The following is a 5,979-nucleotide window of genomic DNA, read 5'->3' as shown; positions in this document are numbered from 1 at the left end:
TTCAGAGCTCTTAATGAGGAATCTGATTAGCTGTAAGCCAATATTTGAATTTCATTTGCACTATAATAATCCTGTCAAACAAAAACCTCTTTATATCTCAACTACAACTCAAGACTGCTAGTTTTGGGGATTTGGGGACATTGTTCTTTAAGCTATGGATGGATGCTGCAGGGCTTTTGAGTGCTGGACTGGCTACCAAAAAGATCTGTGATCTTACTTAACAAGGGCTCGGTTAAATTGTGTTTAAGTATCAAGTTTGTCTCGGATGGTTCTCATAAATTTCCTTAGTAGAAATAAAAATAGATGTGACAGTTGTTGACACAGCAAGAATATAGAGCTATAAATTGAACATGGAGATAATCTCAGATCACTTTTATCAATGAGAAATGTTAGTGTCCATAGTGAAGACGTTTAATTACAGAAAACCATCTGTTAAATGCATAAATGTCTGCCAAAATGCATAAATGATATGTTGTTTTATTTTATTTTAGAGATGACCATGGCATATTATATTACAAAAATTATTGGCTCTTTGATAAAATAGCTTTTGTAGGTCACTTTGGATAGAAGCATCTGCCAAATGCATGCATGTCTGCTAAAATGCATAGATTTTATATTATATTATTTTATTTTAGAAATGAGCGCCTTGTCATAAATGCAATATATTTTAAATTTATTGGAATGAGAACTGCTGAAATATTCAGAAGCTGTGAATCACAGGCTATCATTAATAATAATAATTAGGCTATATCATAAATCATTATAATCAGGAGATATCAATATGCTGTTTCCTAATACTTAAATCTCTAAATGATTTATCTAAGTGCAAACACGTCATTGTTTGCTTGTACAGCACAACCATTCTTCTAAATACATGCAGCAACTGCTTACAGTACATGGCATCCCTGACTGAGGGTACATGCAAATGTTCTGGTGTAAACACTCAAACAATGCTGTGATGCTTTGCCTGTATTCCCACAGCATGTTGATCAAACAACTGGGCCGCAGTGCAACTGGTTTACTGTGTTGTGGAATAAATCTAGAGACAAATATCATAGAATGGAAACAGGAGAGAGCAGGGTGAAGGTTGTCAAACATTAAGTGCGGTTCTGCTTTGTTGTGAGTGTTGGCACTCTGATTTATCTTCCTTCGATCAGGAGACACTTTATCTTCTTGAGATCAGGGCAAATGGCCTAATGTTTAACCAGAAGACACTTTTTACTTAGGGACTGTTGCAATCTTGGTTTGCATTGACTCCAGTGTCTTTTGTTTGAGCATCAAATTCACCTTAAGGGATTTTTTTTAGATGCTGGTCAATAAAAGTAATCAGTTTTAAAGTTTAGACTCAAAATATCATTGCAAAGGACGTTTTTAATGTGCAGAGGTTACTTGTTTGGTGGTTCTGAGAAGATCTGTCACCTTGGATGATACAGTAGGTACCTGAAGTGGCCACACCCAACAGGAAGTTGAATTTGAATTTGAATTGGAATGACAGGAAGTGGAATTTACTAAACACTTCAAAGAAATTCAATACAGGTAATAGATTATGGGAAATGACGTGTTCTTTCATCCTGTTCCATAAAGTAAAAAATGTAATACAAATTTCTTAGTAGGCCTACACTACAGTTCGAAAGCGTGGAATCAGTCCGATTTTTAAAATGTTTTTTTAAAAAGGATTCTAATACCCACCATGGCTGCATTTATTTGATAAAAATGGTAAAATATTATTACGTTTTAAAATAACTGTACTCCAGTCTTCAGTGTCACATTCTAATCATTCTAATATACTGATTTTATTATCATCAGTGTTGAACACAGTTGTGCTCCTTAATATTTTTGTGGAAACTATGATGAATTTTTCACGATTATTTGATGATTAAAAAGTTTAAAAGAACAGCATTTATTTGAAATATAAACCTTTTGTAACATTTTAAATCTTAACTGTCACTTTTGATCAATTTAATGCATCTTTTCTTGATTTGAGTATTCATTTCTTAAGAAAAGACCTACAAAATTTCAAGACTTGTAAAAGACTTGTTTTACAACTTCCAGACAAGGTTTGACAAGCCGTCACTCAAAGTTTGTCTTGACAAATCCTCCTTTTCTATTTAAAAATGACACTTATTGCAGTTATATGAATTTCTGTTCATTTTAATTTTACTTTCTTGAATGCAAATTTAATTCTCAGTTCACGTCTGAATGGCACACAGCTGCGTTGTTCATGTTTTCTTGAGAAAATGAATGAATGATTGACACCGTGTGATAAAACCAGTGCTGTCATATATCTACAGTCTAACTGCTGACACATGCTTCCGTCTGTGGAGTTACGTAGTTGCTGAAACCATCCAGTGCTAATGTCATGGCTGTGGGACACACATCACTGTGTAGCACTTCCTTTGTACTCGCGTGTCAGTCAGAGTCCAGGTGATAAACGTACGTGCGTGTGTGTGTGTGTGTGTGTGTGTGTGTGTGTGTGTGCTGGTGGAGGGGATGTTGTGGGTGTGGGAAGGGGACAAACCTTACAAGTCCAGAGAAGCATTTACTCAAATTTACTGGATAACATAACAGGACATTTCCAGTTCTTGGCAGCTGAACAGAATGATGGATGAGAGACAGGCATGATCATACAGTAGGTGACTGTCATATATTTATATAGTTTATAGTTTTTGTCACAGGCCAGGGCAGTATGTCGGTGCTCATCTTGTGGACAGTTGTGCTTCTGTAGGTTGTCTCTCTAAGGCTTTCAGCAGGAGAGAAAATGCTTTTGCAGGCTGTTTGTTTGGAATGGGGTTGCTCGTATTAATGAAATGGCTTTAGATGGTGGGCCAGAGCTACTGTTATAATGCAGTCTTAGGCCAGCTTTGCTGCTACATTGCAGTATTGTGAGTAGAGCTGTAACTTGCAACTGTCAGAATGATTTGGTGGAACAGCAGGAGTAGAAAATGAAAGTCTGCAGGATCAATAACGTTCCTGAGAAAGTCCTGAACAACACTGCCATAAGAAAATATTACTGCTCTAGTTCTTGAGACTTAATGGACTATTGACTGTGTCTCCTAAAAGTCCTTACAAATGTGACATTAGTTGACATACAGAATAACATCAGTAACAGAATAACATCAGTATTTATGGTCATAAACTACTGTTCAAAAGTTTGGGGTCAGAAAGATTTTTTACTGTTTTTGAAAGAAGTCTCTTATGCTCAACAAGGCTGAATTTATTTGATCAAAAATATAGTAAAAACAGTAATATTGTGTGCTATTAAAATTTGAAATAGCTGTTTTCTATTTTAATATATTTAAAAATGTTATTTATTCCTGTGATGCAAAGCAGAATTTCCAGCATCATTACTCCAGTCTTCAGAGTCACATGATCCTTCAGAAATCATTCCAGTATGATGATTTGCTGCTCAAGAAACATTTCTTATTATCATCAATGAAAACACTTGTGCTTAATGTTTTTGTGGAAACTGTGATGCATTCTTTTTCAGGATTTTTTTATTAAACTTTTGAAAAGTAGTGTTTATGAATGGGAATGGAAAACTATATATTTTAGTTTTTTCACCATTTTAATCACCTATTTACCTTCAATAGTTAATTTTTAAATAGTCATGCTGTGTGAAAAATATATTTTTTTTTACAAATTTATTATTTTACTATTTTAACTCTTTTTTTTATTATTAATTAATTAGCCTCTCAATTAATATGATTTTTTAAAATGACATGCATAATAGTTCTAAATATGCTGTTTAAATAGTTTGAGATGAAGTTCAGCATGTTATACTGCTGTAATGACATGTCGTGCTTAATGTTTTTGTGGAAACTGTGATGCATTCTTTTTCAGGATTTTTTTATTAAACTTTTGAAAAGTAGTGTTTATGAATGGGAATGGAAAACTATATATTTTAGTTTTTTCACCATTTTAATCACCTATTTACCTTCAATAGTTAATTTTTAAATAGTCATGCTGTGTGTAAAATATATTTTTTTTTACAAATTTATTATTTTACTATTTTAACTCTTTTTTTATTATTAATTAATTAGCCTCTCAATTAATATGATTTTTTAAAATGACATGCATAATAGTTCTAAATATGCTGTTTAAATAGTTTGAGATGAAGTTCAGCATGTTATACTGCTGTAATGACATGTCAGCTCCCCAATAGTGTTTCATGCCAACTTTCCAGTAATAGTTTAGAGCAATAGATTTTTATTGCTATATATAAACATCATTACTCAGATAATTTGATCTTGGCTAAATTTGATTTGGTATCTTGGCCGGATCTGAGCACAATTTGAGATAGTGAGATGTCTGATAAAGCACACACGTGAGATTAAACAAAAGTCTCCCTTTAATCAGACATTTACATTTATGCATTTAGCAGATGTTTTTAGCCAAAATCTGACTGCAGTCTAGAAGAAAATATATATATAAAAATATATTAAAGAGCTCTTATCTATATTTTGCTTTCCTATGGGATGTCCCCTTCTGTTTAATTTTCCTCTTTCATATGTGGAAATAATGCACCTGTTTTCTTTGTTTGTTTGTTGCTGTTTTATTTTGTTCTTTACTCCCTACATAACCCAGCTGCTACTATTGTATATATAATTCCTGGTATGTCTGTATATATACATATAGGCAAGGTAGTGAGGCTGACAGCCTGTTTACTGCAAAGAGTTTTCACTTTTGGCTTGTGGACAGATGTAACAGTAAGCAAGAAGGAGACCTGTGTCGCATGTTGTAAAGGCTGAAAATCGGATTAACCTACTTTAGGGGAAAAAGTGAAATATTTAGGGCTTGCTGCCCGATTGCCCAGAAAGAAGTTGAGAAATGATTCATTATAATGTAAGCAGGGATTGTGGCAATGCAGTACTGTTAATAGCCTCTGCTAATAAAGAGTACCAAATAATGTTGTAAATTAATGGATTAATCTGATGCAACATATCAAGGAAATGTCCGATTTATATTTTGCTTGAGTAAAGTTAAAATTAAAATTTTTTTGCATTGTAATTTTGACTCTTAAGCATGATTTTCTCTCTATTTAACATTATTGTAATGCAATAAAATCTCATTCTCATTACAAAAATAATTTATTATTCATATATAGTATTTGTTATACTACCCTTATTTGCTATTTTTAATATAAATAATTTATTACTGTTTTTTTATTACTGGATTTCAGTAGTAAGAATATAAGAGAATTACACACACACACACACACACACACACACACACACACACAACAACAACAACAACTTAAAAAAATACTGTAATGAGAATTTGAATTTGAACTTCAGTTCTAAGCAAAATATAATTTCATAAAGCATTTCTTTTGATTTTGGGGTGAACTGTGACCAGGACATGTTGTAGTGAGCTTCAGGGACAGTCATGGCCTAATGGTTAGAGAGTTGGACTCAAAGGTCGAACCCAAAGTCGTGGGTTCGAGTCTCGGTACCAGCAGGGATTGTAGGTGGGGGGAGTGAATGACCAGCGCTCTCGTCCACCCTCAATACCACGACTGAGGTGAGACCCTTGAGCAAGGAACTGAACCCCCAACTGCTCCCTGGGCGCCGCAGCAATATGGCTGCCCACTGCTCCGGGTGTGTGTTCACGGTGAGTGTGTGTTCACTACTGTGTGTGTGCACTTGGATGGGTTAAATGCAGAGCATAAATTTTGAGTATGGGACACCATACTCGGCTACACGTCACACTTTTTTTTAAGATTCACCCTATAAGAGCATGAGTAGAGTAGTTTTAGTCAGATGCAGGTTTATTGTAATTGATAAATGTATTCTAATATATAGTAAAAGGACAGGGGTATGAGCGAGAGAGCGAGTGGAATAAAATTACTATTTATTTACCTTTATGTAAGCCATAAACCATAATGCATTGTGCACAGCTTAGACAGATTCACAGTTGCTATGGAGATTTTCATAAATTCTTCAAGAATAGCAGAAATGGCTTTTTTTCTGCCAGCAGGAA

The sequence above is a fragment of the Sinocyclocheilus rhinocerous genome, unplaced genomic scaffold, assembly GCF_001515625.1.
Source record: "Sinocyclocheilus rhinocerous isolate Xijiao unplaced genomic scaffold, SAMN03320098_v1.1 scaffold352, whole genome shotgun sequence".
NCBI lineage: Eukaryota > Metazoa > Chordata > Actinopteri > Cypriniformes > Cyprinidae > Sinocyclocheilus > Sinocyclocheilus rhinocerous.
This window is presented reverse-complemented; position numbering follows the sequence as displayed.